The sequence below is a fragment of the Mesocricetus auratus genome, unplaced genomic scaffold (genome assembly GCF_017639785.1).
Source record: "Mesocricetus auratus isolate SY011 unplaced genomic scaffold, BCM_Maur_2.0 Super-Scaffold_100025, whole genome shotgun sequence".
Taxonomy (NCBI): Eukaryota; Metazoa; Chordata; class Mammalia; order Rodentia; family Cricetidae; genus Mesocricetus; species Mesocricetus auratus.
Window position 1 is genome coordinate 18319988 of NW_024429206.1, and position 19842 is coordinate 18339829.

General features: G+C 44.8%; 1 long non-coding RNA gene across 1 annotated transcript; it reads right to left on the reverse strand.

Annotated features, from left to right (window-relative positions):
* Nucleotides 1–6786: 6786 nt before the first annotated feature.
* LOC110342850 lies at nucleotides 6787–14537 on the reverse strand. The gene is made up of 3 exons (XR_002385022.2): nucleotides 14388–14537; nucleotides 7719–7747; nucleotides 6787–6897 (listed from the first exon to the last, which is right to left on the reverse strand). It is a non-coding gene; the product is annotated as an uncharacterized LOC110342850 (long non-coding RNA).
* Nucleotides 14538–19842: the final 5305 nt, after the last annotated feature.

The following is a 19842-nucleotide window of genomic DNA, read 5'->3' on the forward strand; positions in this document are numbered from 1 at the left end:
AGATAGAAAATAGACCAACATTTAAATATTTGTCTAAGTATATGTATAAATTCATGTTTAATGAATATACCAGAACTTATAATACAGGATTTATCACAGGCTCCAGGCTCATAACTATTTAACTGATATTTATAAAGTTATGAAGTTTTAAGTGCATAGCATAAGTAGCAAAATAAATAATGAAGGCAATAAAAACTTAAGCATGTATATGTACAACTCAATACACCCATTCTCAGAAGCCTTAAGGATATGAAATGCCTTTTGCCTAACCGTTTTGCTTGGGGAGGGGGGGCTTTACCTGAAGGATGCAATCAGAGAAGATTAGAGAGATTAATGTGGAAGATGGTGCCATCACAACATCTGCTACAATGGTAGGAGATTTCAAACAATGCACATGGTCAGAAATAGCAGATTCCCTAATTAAGCAATTGTGAGGTTATAAAATTGGATTGTGTGCAGCCTTTTTACTGAGCTATAAATGGCATTACCCAAAAAGGAGACACATCACCGGTGTGTGTATGTGTGTGTGGTGAGACTAGATGGCACCTCCCGCCTGCCAGTTGGAACTCACAGGGGCATCCTTGTTATCTAGGTGACAAGGTGTGGGACGGGGTTTTAATTTTTTAAGTACAGGTTTTTGAAATGAGGGTTTGTCAAGACCAGATATGGGTTTGATTAGTAGGTTTTGGCTAAAAAAAAATAAGATGGAAGAACCAAGATTTCTGGCATTAACCTTTGGCTCCCACATGCATGTGTATGTACATTCCAACACCCACACATGGGACTGCATACACACATTTCAACATGCATACGCATGGACATACATAGCACAAAGAAAACAAATTATATTAAAAAATAAAGAAGCAGCTGAGCATGGTAGTGTGTGCCTGCTATTCTAGCACATAGGAAGGCAAAGCAAGGGGACTGTAAGTTCCTGACCAGCCTGAGCTAAGCAACAAGACTCTGCCTCAAAAAAACAAACAATAACTGGGTGTGATGGTGTACAACTGGGGATGCAGAGACAGGAAAATGTCTATGAGTTTAAGGCCGGGACCACACAGAGGCTAGTTCAAGTTCCAGGACAGCTAGGGCTACACAGAGAAACACTGCCTTGAAAACCAAAAGTAAAACAAACCAAAAACCAGCAACAGCAAAGAGATAACAATAAATAAAAGAAGACAACACCAGAAAAATAGTCACTAATTCCCTGTTTGCCTTATTTCTTAGTGACTTGGACCCATGTACACAAGCCATTTATGGAATGAAGAAGTTGTAAGCATGGAATAGGACACCCATTTCCTAGCTGTCTCACTGGAGACAGTCTCTTCCGAGGGGCCTTGAGATCTTCATGGAAGTTAAAATTGAGTTTCCTTTGGGAATTTCAAGTGCGGGGCTAGAATGCAGCTTAGTTCCTAGAGTGCTTGCCTGGCCTGCATGTGGCTTTGATCCAACCAGAAGCCCAGGCCCTCATTTCATAATAAGAGCACTGGAGACTCAGAGACTTGAAAGGAAGGCAGTTTATTTTACATCCTTACAAATTCTGGCAAGAGCTCTTGGGTAAATTGAGGCAATGAGCAGTCTTCGTAAACCTAAGGCAGACTGCTTCCTCTCTATCCTCATTAACTGAGTAATAAGGAAGATACAATCTTGCATAAACTGAGTTTTTATCTTTCCCTGTCTTGCTTATATATCTTTTTTTCTCCTCAACAAAAACCCTGGTCTCTTCACCTCTCTCTTACATCTGTGTATTTTCAAAAGTTATAGGTGTTTCAGTGTTGAGAGGGGGAAGTGAACACAAATTCCCGGACTTAACTAAGAAGCTATCCCCAACTGACACTCCCTTGAGAAGGAAAATTTAGTTTTCTCCAATGGGGTCTCACTGGGAATATCAACCACATTTCAGGGTAGGCCATATGCTCAGCAGTACACAGATAACGCATAATGAACTCAATAGTATTTTTGTAGACATTTTGTCTTATATTGCTTTATTTGGGCTTTTTTTGTCTTACTGGTCTTTTGCTTGTAGTGTGTATTTGTGGAGGACTATTTATAGTGTGTGTGTCTCTGTGTGTGTATGGGGGGGTGTAGACTAACAGAGGTTGGGTTGGGTAGCTGACTTCCCAGGATCCCAGTGTTTTCTGTTTATTTGTAGCTAAACTAAGATGACTCAAGGTACATTTATTTTTAAATGAGTCTTTAGACTTTATTTTTTTTACAGATTCCCCGACACCACATAAAACCAGACTTTGTAAGCACACGGTTGTAATCCTAGCACTGAGAAAGTAGAGGCAGGAGAATCATGAATTTAAGATTATCCTTGGCTATATAGTGAGTTCCAAGGCCAGCCTGAGTTACGTGGGACCCTGTCTCAAACAGTAACAACGATAAGAATAGCATTAAAATTCCAGAAGCTTCTGGCTAGCCGAACTTTGGCTTTCTAGAAAGTACTTAATAAAATGGTGACAATGCAGGAGTTGAGTCTAAAAGCTGGGCGTACCTCAGATACAATAGCCTGAGATTGTTAACGCACTCATTTTATCCAAGATAAGCACATAACTCTAAATTTTGAGGGTGTTAAGAGGGAAATATAGAGCAAATCCCCACCCAAATGTGGTGTGCACCATTCTTAGTCCAGTTGAGATCAGTGTCTCCATGACTAATCAGCACATGAAGTGTTACATGGAATCCTGTCAGTTGGTGGCAAGCATGTTCAGTAGGTTCACTGCAGACATTTGCGATGCAAGCTTCAATCCGAGGTTGACCACAGTGATCTAAAGTCTTGGTGGGTGGCCCAGGAGTTGCTAGCCACATGTAGGTTATTTTCAATCTCTGGGAGCTAATGTTGTCTTTTTCTTACCTTGAAATGCTAGTCATTGGGATGGAAAACTCTAAGAGAAGGCTTCGTCTCTCCTGCTGGAAGGTGATTGTGGGGAGCTCAGCTGGAAAGAGAAAATAGCTCTCTTTCTGTATGAGTGGTTTATAATCCAAGCTAATGCCAAGCTGTGTAATTAATAGCTCATTATAATTGGAAGTGAGAGTGTAATCCATCTTGCACATTCTTGTCTCTCCACCCATAGCTGCATCTCCACTTGTGAGTGGTGAAGCTTAAAGACAAGGCTGTATTTTGGAGAAAATCTCATTGGCTAATCTTTGTCATTCTTCACATTTCCATGAGAAAAAGAAATAGTTTATAATGGGTTTGTCACAGCTGACGGGGGCTTGCATGTGGAAGTCAACTGTTTAATGTCTCAGCAGGAGTTGAGGAGTTTTCATTAAGCTGTCTGATACAATTTCATCATGGTGGGAGCAGCTCTCTTTCCTAGGTTCTTTTGGGTTGAACAGAAAGTCACTAGAAAGTCAACAGCTTTGAATGGTTGGGGCATGTGTCTTGGAAGATGTTCCCAAGATTAATTTTCTACAAATTTGTACCTAATTGATTCCTGGGCTTGTTTTCCTAATGGTTTGCTTCTTCCCAAAGAATGGTTGGTGGCATATTAGTTACTTTTCTATTGCTGTGAAGAGACCCCCATGACCACGGCTACTCTCATAAAGGAAAGCATTTAACTGGGGCTGGCTTACAGTTTCAGAGGTTAGTTCGTTATCATCATGGTGAGGAGTATGGCAGCACACAGGCAGGTAGGCATCACACTAGAGCCTGGCTACTATACTGGATATTGCTATTGCACTCATGAACTTACAGCAGCTGTGCTTACCTGTGCAGAATGAAGCCAGTCAGAATTCTGGTGGGTACAGATGGAGGTGGAGTAGAGGTGCTCTCCAAGGCCCACCCTTAACTGGTGGGACCTATTGACAGTTGGTAGTTGCTAGGGGAGAGAGAATCACTCTCTACCAAGGGTGCAGCCACTAGAAGACTTCGCATATCCCAGTAAGGGGTCATGCACACATGCACATATGTGCAACACCAATTGGGTTTAGCAGATTATCAAAAATATGTTTTTAATTTGAGAAGGAGGAGGAACATGGAGAGAGTAGGAGGGGAAATTTAGAGAAGACCTGTGGTGGAAAGGGGGCTAGGTTGTAGAAGGAATGGCAGTCAACTGCCACTGAGGTTCAGAGGTGGGACATGAGCTCATTTGTCACGGGGTCTCAGCTCAGTGATGCACTGAGCTCAGGTGTTTACTCCCAATGTAAGGGACTGCTGCTGGGTCATATCAAGCAGGAGAGTGGCAGATTCATGTTCTTATGCTATGAAGGGAGTGATGAGCCCAGTTGGGCACAGTGGTGGTTTGTGTAGAGTTGTGGAGGGGAATTAAGAGAAGACAGGCAGATTCTGAATGCATTTGGAGGTAGAGCAGGTAGGACATGTTAAGTCAGATACGCGTAGGAAATGAGCCTTGGGGTTTTTGTAAAATAGGCAGCTGAATGGGGGTGGGGAAGTACTGTTGTCAAAGATTGAGGTGTGATAAGCATCAGTGGTGTCTCTTCTTTCTTCATTCTCAGGCACAAAAAGTATAAAATAATTAATACTGACTGTCAGCTCAGTAGGGTCTAACATCACCAAGGAGGTAAATCTCTGAGCATGTTTATGAGGAAGTTTATAGAGTGGGCTGAAGAAGAAATACCCACCCTAATGTAGGCATTACCATCCCATTGGGTGGGGTCCTGGACTGAATAAAAAGCAGAAAGAAAGGGAGCTGAGTGCTAGCACCCATTTTTTTCTGATGACATGTTCCTGCTGCCATGCCTTCCCACATGATGGAATATAGCCCTTTGAACTGTAAGCTGAAATAAATCTGTTCCGCCTTAAGTTTCTTCTTGTTAAGCATTTTATCATATCACTGAGAAAAGTAACTGATACAGATGGTAATTGCTCAGGTCTGCTTTGGTGGCTTCCCTTGTAGCTCGGTAAGAGCAGGTGGTCAAGTACTGGCCAGATCAGGCTAAGACTTCTTTGAAGGAGCTTCCAGGAAGTTCTGACTCAATTGAGAGAAGCTGATTCCTTTTCTCTGCCTTTCCTTGTTGCTTGGAATGACCATGTGATCACTGGTGCTTCAGAGGTCATCCTGTGATCTTGAGTGAGAAGCGGCTTAGGTGTCTGAAGGCTATTATTAAGTCATGATATTAGAGCAAAGGTCATTTTGTGCCTGTGACTATCATTCGAAGCTTTCTGTTCTATGCAGTTGACCTTGTTCTGGAGGTAAGATGATGGTAGGAAAGAGGCCAATTATCTATGTGCCTAAGGAAGAGTCAAACGGCCCTCTAAATGTCACTGTAGCATTGTCAAATGGATCTCTGTACAGATATATAGAGCTCATTAATGAATTATTAATCCCTGTGCTGCATATAAGAAATAAGTCTTTCCTATGTCCTGTAAGAAAATCAATTTCCTTATTAGCTTTCTGAAATTGGAGAATAGAAATTGGACACAATGCTCTAAGCAAACATGTTTTACCATCCTGGCTGTAATAAATCAGTCGAGTACTTTCTCTGCATATGCCCAGGCATTGGTCAATCTCTTCCAGGCAGAGCTGAGCACAGTACAGGTCAGAGCGCAAGAGTCAAGAACCCAGTAGAAAATAAAAGGACTCCTAGAGAGCTCTTGCAGGCTTCAAAAAATACTTCCACTTCTCTAGAGACACAGGGGGCCATCAATTAATTGTGAAGGTGTGTTCACATGTAACTAGGTTTGCAGGGACTTTAGGGGGAAGAAAACCAACACAGTATCCAGAGTGTCACGTGACTATCTTTTTCTTGTACAATATCCTCTCCAGACCAAAGAGTGTTTGCTGCTCAAATTTAATCCATTCAAACTTTAGCAGACATTCAGTGGGGGGTCTGAACCATCTCTAAACTCTCACACCACATGGAGAGAGGTCCCTGCTGTTGCTGGGATCTGGGGAGTATAAAGTAAGATGCAATAACTACTCTCACATAAGAGATCCACTGAAGTGTGTGGAGGCAAGCTGGCCCAGGCACACACACAATCCCAGGCTCGTGCAGAGAAACAGCACATGGGTTTATGCAAACTACTACTGTTTTCTTAAATTCACTTGACAATGGAAATAAGTGATGTGAATATTTAGCTTGTTACTCATAAATAGTGTAAAGGACCCTGAAGGTTCAGGGTACATGTTTCCTACGTATGTATTACTTGTTCTTGAGTGGTGTGGGGAACCAGAGCACAGCTCCATGTTTGAATTCATTTGATTCTTCTGCGAACACCATGAGTCATGAGCTGTGAGCATGCTCATATGGGTTACTGAGATGTATGTGAAAAGGTTATCTTTTTTTTCCTCTGGCCCCTTCCTGTGTCTGTGATTCCTGGTTGTCATGAATGTGGTAGCTTTGTTCTACAACATGTTGCCTGTATGATGCTCTCCCTTACCAAGTCCCAGGAGCAATGGAGTCAGTGACACACACTGATGCTGCTGAAACCATGGGCCATTCTTCCTTGGTTCCAGGCACTGGTCTCCTAACGGTAGCACACTGTAGTAGCATGGTTCCATTCCTGGAGGATGCTGGGAAAGCCCTCACATAAGGCCTATGATGTTCATGAAGGCTGAGCAATTTTTCGAGGTCTTTTATCTTCCTCCATCTCATGTAAGGTATGCAGTCCATTCAGCTAACTTCATGGTGGTATTGGAATAGAACGCCCAGCTTCCTTAGGTCGTTGGGACACAGGTGAACAGTGGTGTTGGTAACTAAGTTCAGCAACCTGCTCTTTTGAGAATCCTTTTGTTTTCTTCCATGCTTGGGGTTTCAGGACTGCAGCCAGTGAAGTCTGAAGCACGGAGTCCAGGCAGACACATAGTATAGCTGCAGTGGCAAGACACAGAGACAGGAGTGTAGCCTTGTGCCGTCCTCAACCCGGGTATTGCTTGCTGTTGGTATGTGGTCCATCTGGAGTGAGAAAAGCTATGTGGCCTCTAGACTTGCCTTGGGGAATGGGACATAGTGAGAATAGTGTTATAGTTTTTGTACCAAAACACTCAGACCAAATACAATCAAGGGAAGGGGAAGGGTACATTTCACCTTATAAGTAGTCAGGGCAGGAACTCAAGCAAAAACCAAAGAGGACACTGCTTGCTGGTTTACTTGAATGCTTCCATATAGTTAGCTTTCTTATACAGCCCAGGACCCTCTGCCTAGGGAAAGCGGCCACTCACAGTGGGTTGGGTCCTCTTACATCAATTAGCAACCAAGACACGCCCCCAGAGACATACCCATGGGTCAATATGCTCTGGGCAATCCCTCAGTTGAGACTCCTTTCTAAGATGACTCTTGTCTGTGCCAAGTTGACAAAGCTAAGTAGGACAAGCAGTGTCTCCAGGTGCCAGAATGTACCCGTGTGTCATCGTGGAGGTGACCAGGATGGTTTGATGGAAGACAAGAACCCTTGTGGGGATACAGACTCTTCCAGCTAAGGGCAACCTAGGCCAGGCAGCTGATAGATCTCTGATAAGGACCAGGCACCATCAGCTAAGCCTAATTCAGACAACAGGACTGCAAACTCCTGAGCTATAATCATCATAATATACTACAATAAATTATAATTAGCCAACTCCATTATATAATCACAAGTAAGTTACAATAATAAATGATAATATTAAGTTTTGTTACCTGTTGCTATGGAAAAATATGTGACAAAAGCAACATAAAGAAGGAAGGGTGCATTTTAATTCACAGTTTGAGGGCATAGTCCATCATAGTGAGGAAGGCATTGAAGGGAGCAAGCAAAAGGACTTTGGCCTAAGTACCTCCATGTTGACTTCAGACTTCATTTCACCTGTAGGGGGAAACAAAGTTCAGGTTCTCAAGTTTTAGGGGAGCTGAGAGCTTTCCAATGGCTAACCAGTCTCCTCCCTAAACCATAGAAATAGTCGTTATGCATCTTTAGTTCTTTAGAAACATTATGGCTGTTCTTAACAATAGAAGGAACAAATAAATCTGATTGGTTGAAGTGAAAGGCCTGTATTGTATGTCAGTTGACAATGATGGAATGCACAAGGAATATGCCCAGTCTTTAACTTATGATTGGTGAAAACTGTAAGTATAATTTGGCAACAAATGTTTGTGATTTTTGTGCTTATAAACCCCACTTCTGCCCCTGCTCGGGGCTGCCAGGAGGAACAAGACTCCCAAGTCCTTGTCCTACAGTCCTGATTGCTCAGCAACTTACTTAGGTGGTGAACTATTAAAATCTTTGGAACCCTTACATGTTGTCTCTCTCCTTTTTTGTGGTGCATAATGGACATGGGCATAACAGGCATGAGGCAGGTCACACAGCATCCACAGATAGCATGGAGAGATGGATGCTGGTGCTCAACACACTTTCTCCTTTTTATTCAATCAGGGGCCCCAGTTCATGAGTTGGTGCCACCCACATTCAGGATGGGTCTTCCCTTCTTAGTAAGTCTATTTGGGAATGTCCATACAGACACATCTCATGTGTCACCTCTAAATCCCGCAAGGTGACAGTCATGATTAACCATCACAGTAAGTGAAACAGTTCAGTCCAATTCTCTAGGACAGTGGTTCTCAACCTGTGGGGTGTGACCCCTCCATAGGGGTCATCTAAGACCATCAGAAAAATAGTGATATTTGCATTATGATTCACAACATAGTAAAACTACCGTGATGAAATTGCAACAAAAACAATTTTACAGTTGCAGGGAGGGATCACCAGAACATGAAGAACTGCAGTAAAGAATTGCAGCACGAGGGAGGTTGAGAACCACTGCTCTAGGATGTTGCATGAATTGTTGCGCAATGACAGCTGAGGGAAAAATGGCTTCTTCCTGCATTTCAGCCAGATTCTGAAAAAACAATTCACATACCACGCTACTGTGGACATTTTCAAATACAGTCACTCTGTCGACTTGTAATGTAGAGGTTGAGCTAGGATCTATACGCTTATGAGAAACAAGCTGAGTCGATACTTTAAAATTGAGACATTTCATATAAGAAATCCAAGTCTCAACCTCTTTCAAGAAATGAAAGATCTGTCAATGTATTCCCTGAGGGCAGTTGTGCACAGAGCAAAGAGCCAGCTGTGGAGTTTGCACGGTGCCAGCTCTGGTCCTTGCCTCTGGGGTCAGGTGCAGGACCACAGAAGGGACTATTGCAGACACACTACAGATGGTTCTTAATTCTCCTCTAAATATGTGAGCCCAGGTTCGTGTTAAGTTCCTTTGAGACCAGATGAACCATGACACAAAGAGTTGGCTGGCCCATGCCTGACACTTGGAACCCTCTCCACCGTTATTACCATTGTTGCTGTCTTCTCTGGAACACACTGGACCCTGGACCCTGCAGGCATTCAGGGTACTCATTGCTGTCTTGACAGTCCTTCCTTTTCCCATACCACCTTTCCCTCACTGTGAATATGAGTCCATAAAACAGAGAGCAACTGGTTAGAATCCAGACTGGAGGAGTCGTGAAGCTGGCATACCCCACTGAGGTGGAGACCAGAGAATCAGGAATCCAATCCACTGAGAGCAAGTATGAGGCCAGTGTAGACTATAGGAGACCCTGTTTAATAATAAGCAAATAAAACTGGGTGCAGTGGTTCATATCTGTAATCCCAGCATTTGGGGAGGCCCGTGCAAGAGGACTGCTCAGAGTTTGAGGCCAGCCTGTACTAATTTAGTGAGTTTCAGATCCAGGATATCCCAGACAACATTGAAACCCTGTCTCGGCAAAATAACTTAAGTAGGTATCAGAGCCGAAGAGAAGGCTCAGAGGTTAAGGGCATTGGCTGCTCTTGCAGAGGACCCAGATTCAATTCCTGCTTCCTCTGTGGCAGCTCACAGCTGTCTGTAACTCCAGGTCTGGTGATACAATGCCCTTTGGTCTCTGTGGGCACCTACATGCATTTGGTACACCTAAATTCATGGGGCCGGAGGGATGGTTCAGTAGTTACGCTCTTCCAGAGGACCTGTGTTCAGCTCATAGCACCTATGGCTGATGACTAACAATGATTTTAACTCAGCTCCAGGGAACCAACACCCTCTTCTGTCTTTTGTGGGCATTGCACACATATGCATTCCCAACCCAACTGTACCCCAATACACACACACACACACACACACACACACACACACACACACACACACACACACAGAGTAAAAGAAAATATCAAACAATAGGATTTACTCACTCTCTCCATGTACCACACACATTCTAACTTGCACTGTGATCATGATTCCAGAAGTTTCTGCGTGCTGGCCTTTGTCCCTGCTCCTTACCTCTGGCTTTCCTCACCTGATCTCCCTTAGGATAGATTGTGAGGGTTTTATTTTTAAGGGCTGGTATAGAGATGGAATCATGTGGTCTGCAAGCTTCAAGATTGGCTATGATTATTACTAATAGTGCAAAATTGGATCTAACTTAAAAGCACAGCAGTAGGAACATTTTTAATAAATAGTTATTGGCACTCTGTGACCTGCCATGCAGACGTTGAAACACAACATATGCTAGAGCTGTCTGTGCTGCCAAAGGCAGACATCTAGATATAGGAAGATGCAGGCAGATAGTCTGAGCCTGCTGTCATTCATGTTCCCACCCCCATCTATAGGTTCTGTGTAGACACAAAGAAAGAGTATTGAAGCATACCTACAAGACAGACGCCAGTGGATACCCACAAGGCTCAAGGGCGAACCTGTGTTGACTCCCACTTTGCACCCATCGCCCCTCCTCCCTATTCTTATGGCACTCCCAGGTGGAGGCTTTATTGGTAACATGCTCTTCTCCTTACATTGTAAAGGGAGAGAGAAAGGAGGTGGGGGAGACATGGAGAGAAAGAGTCAGGGAAGAGGGACAGAGAAAGAAAGAGAGCAGAGAGCTAGTGGGGGAGGAGACAGGGGTAAAGGAAGAGAAAGGAGAGAGACACACAGAAGAGAAACAGGAGGGGATAGAAGGGGGAAGAAAAAGGGAAGAAAGATGGAGATAGGATATAGAGAGAGAGAGAGAGAGAGAGAGAGAGAGAGAGAGAGAGAGAGAGAGAGAGAGAGAGAGAGAGAGAGAGAGAGAGAAAGAATGAAGACTGGATGTCTTTTTCAACTTCATCTTTTATTTATTTTATACATATTAGTGTTTTTTTCCTGCATGTATGTACGTGCACCTTTTTTGTTTCTAGTACCCATGGAGGCCAGGATAGTAAATGAGGTCCTCTAGAACTGGAGTTATGGATAGTTTTGGACCACTAAAAATGTGCTGGTTATCAAACTTGGGTCCTCTTAAAAGAGCAAGTACTCTTAACTGCTGAGCCATCTCTTCAGTCCCTTTTTTCATCTAATAATGACAGGAGTTATTAGATAGTTATAGTTTTGGAGGGTCCCCAGTCCCATACATAATGCTACCTAAAGCTCACCGTTTTGTATCCTGAGACTCCACAGTGTGGACACAGCAGCATAAGAAAGCTTTCTGTGATCAGTCAAAGCCTAAGTCCTCAGGGTAATCATTACCTCCTGCAATTTACAGACAAGCCATTCTTTAAGCTAATCCTGTGAGTGAGCAACACACTCACCTGCAGACAGCCTACTCCTTTCAATTCTAAGCCAGTCATGGTTTTTGACTCATTTCTGGTAGGTTGTAGAGTATCTTCAGGCAGACAGGATCAAATACAAAATACATTCTTATTCCCTCTACTTTTATTTACACACAGTTGCCTGCTGCCTAAACTGTATTGTAACCCACTTCCCACTCTGAATTGCTTCTCTTTCTCCAACAGTTTTCGATCTTTTTACCCCCCCTTTTTTTCTAGATACACAGCATGCTATTACACATTCCAGTGAATGGTTCAATGCACTCTATCCCAACAGTCCCTTATGAATGAGCATATGGCCTTTCTCCATCACTTGTTATTACAAAAAATGCAGCAAAATTAAATACTCCTGTACACGTGCCACACATGTACAGGTCTACAGGTGAAGGAAACTCACAGGTGCGGGTGGAGGGTCAGAGGTATGTACATCTGTAAGCTGGTGGCTTGCTGCCAAGTCTGCCCATATGGAGCTTGTATCGGTTTGTGTTTCCAGCAGCGACGTGCGAGGCCTTTCTTCCCACAGCTTCTCCAACACAGCGTGTTCCCGTGTGTTGGGATGTGTGCCAATCTGCTGGGGTGAAAACATGCCGCCGTTGCCTACTTTTAATTTACACTTGGGACGTTATGGAGTCTGCTTCAATCTCTTTTCATGTGTTTGGGAATTTTTTTTCTTTCTTCTCCACATAGTTCTTGTGAAAATGACATTTCTAATTCTCTGTTTTTCCATTAGCAGGTATTTCCCTAGAATGCCGGGGCCTCATCTTACCCAGAATGCCCCAGTACTCATCTTACCCAGAATGCTCTGGTTTTTATTTTAGTGAGAATATCCTGATCCTCTGCTTACCCAGAAGGCTCTAGTTTTTATCTTACCCAGAATACCTTGGTCCTCACCTTTAACCACAATCCTCAAGACTACCCAGAGGAGCAGTATGCCACTAGGAAGACTCCCAGAATACAGCAAGCTTTTACATTAGTGGTTGTAGTTTTATTACTGTGGGAGGGTCAGATCAAAGGCAGCAGATGGGAGGATGCTTTGACAGGTCCAAGAGAGGCAAGCTCTTCATGAGAATCAAGTGGACACCATAGCCAGAATATGTAGACTGTTGCCAGCCTACGTGTCTTATCAAAAAACAAACAAACAAACAAACAAACAAAACAAAAACCAAAACAAACCCAAAATTATCAAAAACCCTCCACTTTGCTATCTGGAGGTTTCATTGGATATCATTAGTCCTACAAATGCTAGATGACCACACAAGACAGATGACCACCACTGACAGTGATCACCACCGACCACGTCTCCCAGTTGCCGATGCCCACCACTGACCACACTCACGGCTGACGTCATTTACCAATGACCATGAATATAGCTGACCAAGCTCATGGCTGACCATGTTCACATCTGACTGCTGAGTATTGACCACATAGGTAGCCATGCTCATGGCTGATCTCACTGTAGCTCACCACGGTCACAGATGACCACATCCAACCAACACTCATGACCAACAGTACCACTTGTTCCTCCTTATGCTGAGCTGATAACTGCATGCACCTTTTCACCATAAATCCCACTCACTATCTGGTGCTGGCAAAGGGTCTCAGGTAAACAAAGCCACCTGAATTAGGAAAGCCAATCCCAAAGGTTCGGAGGTGGCGTCTCAGGACTCCGTTAAAAACAATCATGACCAAGACACAGTGGTTCATGCCTGTCACCCCTGCACTTAGGAGAGTGAGGCAGGAAGATGCAAGTTCTGGTGCTGCCCGGGCTATGTCTCAAAATGAGCTCGAGAAGCTGGAAGTGTAGTTCTCTGGCAGAGTACTTGCCTGGCATTCTTAAGTTCTGAGATCCATCCCCCACCACGCACAAACACATGCACGCCCAGGGTATCTCTTTTCTTTGCTAGCCCTCTGTTTTGTCCTTCAGAAAGCTATCCCCAATGTTTCCCTCTTCCATTCCTTGACTGTCCCTCTCTTTTGATGCCAGAAAATGAAACAGCACAGATCTTGTCCAGACTGTCAGTGACATCCAGGCTGCTGAGTGTTATGTTTAACTCTCAGTCTTTCTTGTAGTTCACCTTAACAAGCAATGAAACAAACTGGTTATTTCTTCTTTTCCCCTTGTTTCTTGTGTGTGTGTGTGTGTGTGTGTGTGTGTGTGTGTGCGCGCACACACACACACACGCACGCGCACACATTTTTCTTTTCTTTTCTTTTTTTTTTTTTTGTTTTACAAGGCAGGGTTTCTCTGTATTGTTTTGGAAGCTGTTGTTCCAGCCTGGCCTCGAACTCACAGAGATCCGCCTGTCTCTGCCTCCCGAGTGCTGGGATTAAAGGCATGTGCCACCACAGCCCCGCACGCGCACATTTTTTTTTGTGTGTGTGTATGCACAACTTGGTGTGCATGCATGTGAGAATGTTGAGGTCAAAGGTTGATGTTGGGTACATTTTTCAACTGCTCTCCACCTTATTTGTTTTGAGACAGGGTCTCTCACTGAACCCAGAGCTCATGGGTTTAGAGACTGGCTGGCCAATGAGTCCCTGCAGTTCACCTGTCTCTGCCTCTTCAATGCCAGGATTAAAGTGAGCGCCACCAGTACGCCTCCCTTCCTGTAAAAGTAAATAAAGCACAGGTGTGTGGAAGACATCTTCCCTCATGATGGCTTGAGGACCAGTTTCTTTCCATTTTTCCCTCTTTTCTGTTCTCAGCTGGAGGGGGCAGGGAGAAATTGTGGCTGGCAGATATTTTGGAACCGACACTTCTGCAGCCCAGTGGCCAGGTCTCAGCTTCCAGAACACTGGGAGCTTGAGTTGAACCGTGTCTCCAAGAGAAGCCCATGCATTTGAATGGCTACTCAGGCCCTCCTTCAGCCATGAAACTCACCAGTTTCAGCTGGGCCAGGACCAGGCTCAGCTGTGAGACTGAGTACCGGCTATAATGGATGAAGATGCATCAAGAGGGCAGTGGCCAGGCAGCCACCGGGATTCCCACACACACTTGCAGTCACCAGCTCCGGAGTCTTTACCAGATCACGTCTAAGCACATCCCTTGCCTCAAACTGTTGGTCGGTATTTTTAGCAAGGCCGAAAGTTCCCTTAAGCATCATAATTATCTCCACCGGAGCTGTCAGGAGCTTTTACAGTTAAAGAGGAAGGCGGCCTGCAGCCGTTGTGATAATAGGGCGCAGCTGCAGAGCGGAGCTCCGGAGGCTGCTTTACATATGGACTGTGGCCGCGATTGTCCTTCGGGGAGCCGTCCAGGCATAATTTCTCTTCAGTAGAATGGAGCAAGTTATTCTGACCCATACAGCTTGCACCTCGGGAGGGGAGAAAATAAATCCACTCAGTAAAGAGAGTCTTCTCTTACTTAGTGAGTTCTGATGAACCTCCGGGGGCTGGGGCAGGGCTGGTCTGAAGATGGCAGTAGCGGCCACAGCAGACATGCACAAGCCCTGCAGTGTTGAAGTGTCTTCAGCATCTGGAGGCTGCAGTCAGGAGGGGAGCCAGAGTCTCCTCAGGATGCAAGATGCCATCTTGGAAGAGGCTCTGAGGCAGGTAGGGGCTAATGTGATGGTCGAAACAGTGAGGTCTCCTCAGTTTGAGGTCAGAGTCCTCTGGCACTCGGTTTTGTGACCCTGGGGAAGTTTCTGACTGTCTCCGTGTTTTAGTGATCATAGATATGAAATGGAGGCTAGGGTACCTCAGCAGAGGCCCCTGGCATCAAGTGGGTTCTCCGTCCATTTACACAAAGAAACCAAGGGCACTGGACTCAGCAACTGACAATTTGGAGGTCCCATGTATCAGGATGTCATGTCCCCCTGTCCTTCTGTGTGAATCAGATCTGCGTGACCCGGGATCTGTGTGAATCAGCAACTCTAGTCTGGATGGTGCTCATCGTGAGTTGAGGGAAAAGAAGGGCCAGGGTGGGCCATGCAATGGAGTTTTTTTCAAAGAAAAGACTTATTTCATGTGTCTGTATGTGTACCTGTATGTGTCTGTTTGCGTATCATGTGTCTGTAAGTATATGTGGGTGCATGTATGTGCACCATGTGCATTCAATTCCCACAGAAGTCAGAATGTGTTAGAACACCTGGAACTGGTGTGATGGGTGTTGTGGGCACTGGGGCTTGAACTTGGGTCCTCTGCAAGAGCAACAAGTGTTCTAAGTCACTGACCTATCTGTCTAGCTCATGCATAAAGGCTTTTTAGAGCCTCTGAAGAACATCAGTCTCTGCTTAAATTCTGTGAGGGAGGTAGGTCTCATGCTGTGTCTATGTTCATGGCAGGAAGGAGGGATTTCTCTCAGGGCCTGTTCCTCAGGATAGAGCAGGAGGGGTGCTTCAACCGTCTGTGCAATCTGCCACAGGCCAGTGGCTTTCATCAACAAACTTTGGCATTCGGTTGAACCTTAAGATTTAGAAAATCTCAATTTCCTTGTGTATGTAAATGTGTGTGCTTGTGTATGTAAATGTGTGTGCTTGTGTATGTAAATGTGTGTGCTTGTGTATGTAAATGTGTGTGCTTGTGTATGTAAATGTGTGTGCTGGCAAGTGCCTGTTTGTGTGTGCTTACGCATGCACCTGTGTGCACATGCTATGGACGACAGAGGTTAATCTTGGGTTCTGAGGAATCTGGGGGAACTGTCGACTTGACTTTTGAGACAGGGCCTGACATTGGCCTGTAGCTCTCCAAGGATGCTAGGCCAGCTGGCCAGGGAGTTCTGGGGGTGGCCTATCACCATGATCTCTCTCTCTCACACACACACACAATGGCACTTAAAAAAAAAGAGCACACACACCTGTTTTTTTTTTTCTTGGGTTCTAGGGACACAAACTCAGGCCCTCGTACTTGTGTGGTAAATGCTTTACCAACAAAGTCATTTCCCCACCTCAAAAATTTCAAGTAACACACACACACACATTCAAATTTTATACAAACACACAACTCACATAGAGATAGATTGCATCCATCCATCCATTCATCCAGAAGCCTATAGGGTCTATGTCAATCACCCTTGGTGGATGTTGGATGTTATCAAACCTAGTACATGCTCACTCCGTTTGTTCTATATGTATGTATGTATGTGTGTATGTATATATGTATGATATAATGTATAAGCTAGTCACAATAAGAGGTTAATAGGGCCATAGTTAGTAAATTGATTGTCACATAAGCATGAGGACTTGATGTCAACCCCCAGAATGCTTCTTATTGGGGGGGGGTTGAGACAGAATTTCTCTGTGGCTTTGGAACCTGTCCTGGAACTCGATCTTATAGACCAGACTCGTTTCAAACTCACAGAGATCCGCCTGCCTCTGCCTCCCAAGTGATGGGATTAAAGGCGTGCGCGACCACTGCCAGGTTCAGAATGCTTGTTTTTTTTTCCAAAGCCAGGTAGGTGTAGAGTCTGGAGAGATGGCTCAGCAATTAAGAGCACCTGCTGCTATGGCAGATGCCCTGGGTCCTATTCCCAGCATGGCCACTCACAACCATCTGTAACTCTACTTCTAGAGGATTTGATGCCCTCTTCTGGCCTCCATGTGCACCATGCAACCATATGTTTAGATACACATGCAGGCAATATACATTACAATAAAACAGCCATATACATTTACAATTAAAATAAAGTAAAAAGATTAAAAAGCAAGGTGCAATGGCACATGTTTGGAACCCCAGTGCTGGATAGACAAAGGCAGGCAGACCCCTTAGGTTTCCAAATCAATGAGAACAGGGCTATGAGAGGACCTGTCTGGAGAACAAAAGCAACCCTGTGAGGTGTGCAGGGGTGAGGAGAGGCGTGTGTACATGATGGCAGGGAAACTGGTGCTGTGGTTAAGAGCAGAGTGACCAACACTTGGAGAAACGTGTTTGGCTATAGATTCCTTTAATCTCTGGTGTCGGCTATGTGTGTGTACATGTGAATGCACACAGTGGGCCCTCACTGGCAGGTATGTGGAGGAACAGCATCATAAACAAAGCTGCAAGGCACAGGGGAGTGGTGACTTTGAGGAGCCTGGACTGTGTCTCATGTTCTCCTCCTGTCCAGGTAGGAACCTAGCAAACCCTCCTTTTAGCATCTCCAAGGGAAGCTCCCAGCCCTCAAGGCTTCTTCTCATCCATCCATGCAGCTAGACTTCTGGTTGTTACACGGTCCACTGTAAACAGCCCTTTATAAAAGCCTGCTTGGAAGAGTGAACATGTGTGAGGCCTCTCTTTCCTGTCTACTTCCCACAGGTCAGGGAAAGGTTCCCAGACTCAGGGATTCAGCAGGATGCTCCCACCCCTACCCTGGGGACAGGGCAAGCCCTTGTACCACTGCCCCAATGCAGCATTCTACAGCTGCACAAATTTCCCCAGTGCAGAAAGCCTCCCAGGTACCGCGGCCAGCTGCCTTCTCATACTAAGCGCACTGCAGGCCGTTCCTGCAGAAACAGAAGCACCAATGAGGGACTGCAAATTGAAGCACCAATGAGGGACTATAAATTTCAAAGCAGGTGTGTGAAGAAAGACTGCCCCCCACTTCAGCAATCAGAGGCTGGCTTGGCTCATGTGTGGGTATCTAGAGCCAATGTGGGGGCTGGGAGTTCTTAGATGGGATGTGCGATTTCTTGGTGATTAGTTTGGGGGGTGACATGTCCTGGCTGCAGATGCTGGAGAGCCACAGCTCCCAAGAGCTTCACAGAGTTCTCCCACCAGGCACTCACATAACCATCCATCTCCTTCTCCACCCTCATGGTGGAGCATGGGACACCAGGTTTGGCTACCAGTGAAGATGCCCTTGTCAGTGTTTGAGAGCTGGAAGGAGGCAGGGCCTTCCAGCAAGAGCAAGAGCCATCTTTATCATAGCCTGGGCAGATGGCTGGAGGGTAGGTGTCCTGCCAGCATCACCACAAAATGTGTTAGCCATGCCCCCTGGCCCCAAGGCTGGCTTCAGTCAAGGTGAAACCTGTGAGCAGCCAGAGCTGAGGGGAAGGGAGTCAAGGTCATTGTGTTTCCTCCCCATAACTGCCTTAAGAATCAAAGCCCCACTGCAATCGCCCTGTGCCCACACACCTTGTAAAATCAAGTGTTCACTGAGGCTATGGAGTACAGGGCTTACCCAGCATGAATGAGGCCCTGGGTCCACCTCTAGTGGACGCATGCACACACACACACACACACACACACACACACTCACTCACTCACTCACTCACTCACTCACTCACTCCTGATAGGCAGCTCACAGATCCAGGGGATCTGATGCCCTCTTCTGGCCTCTGCAGGCACTTTAAAAGTAAAAATTCATCTAAAAAAAAGAAACCTCCAGGGCTGGGGGGATGGCTCAGTGGTTAAGAGCACTTGCTCCCCTTCCAGGAGACTTGGGTTAGATTCCCAGCCCTCACATGGAGATTCACAACCATCTGTAACTACAGTTACAGGGGATCCAGTGCTTCTGGTCTCTGAGAGGCACCAGGGACACAAGTAGTGTACATACATACAGGCAAAACAGTCACACATAAAATGAAATTAAATAAATCTAATACAGAATTAAAAAAAGAACCACATTGTTATAAACAGTGGTGGGGCCATGACAAGCTGCAAACAGAGATAAAAAGCTGCCTGGAGGATGAGCCAGTTGCTGCCATGTGCAGATGGGTCCGGTATTGTTGTGGTAACTCTTTCCGCCAGCCTGGTCCTAGTGCCGCGTCAACCCCAAATAATACACAGAGACTCTATTAGTTACAATGCTGTTGGCCAGTGCCTATGGTTTCTTATTGGCTAGCTGTCTGTCTTAAGTATTAAATCATAACCCATACGTAGCTTTACAAGGTCTTATCTTACAGAGAACACCAGACTCATGTGTCCTCTCCTCCCAGGATCACATGGTGACTCCCTAATACATTCTCCAGAATCCTCCTTCTCTCCTAGTCCTGTCTATCTTGCTTCCCTATTGGCCAACAGTGTTTTATTCATTAACCAATAAGAGAGACATATACACAGAAGGACTTTCCCCATCATCTCCTCTTTTCTGTCTAAATAAAAAAGAAATGTTTTAAATTTAACATAGTCAAATTATATATAACAAAATAGTTATCAAGTAAGAACTATAATTACAATATTTAGTCCATTAACATTTATCAAGATTTAAAGAAAGTGTATTCTATCATCTAATCCTATCTTTGTGAGTCTAAACTCTTATATGTAACTTATTTTTTATCATAACTAAGGAAAACTATAACTATGACTGTCTTCAACTCCATCAAAGACCACAGAAGGATAATACATAAACTCTAGAATTGACAGAGACATCTTGCTGCCTGGACAGTCACCCAAAGTTCCTCTGTAATGTTGGAGCATCT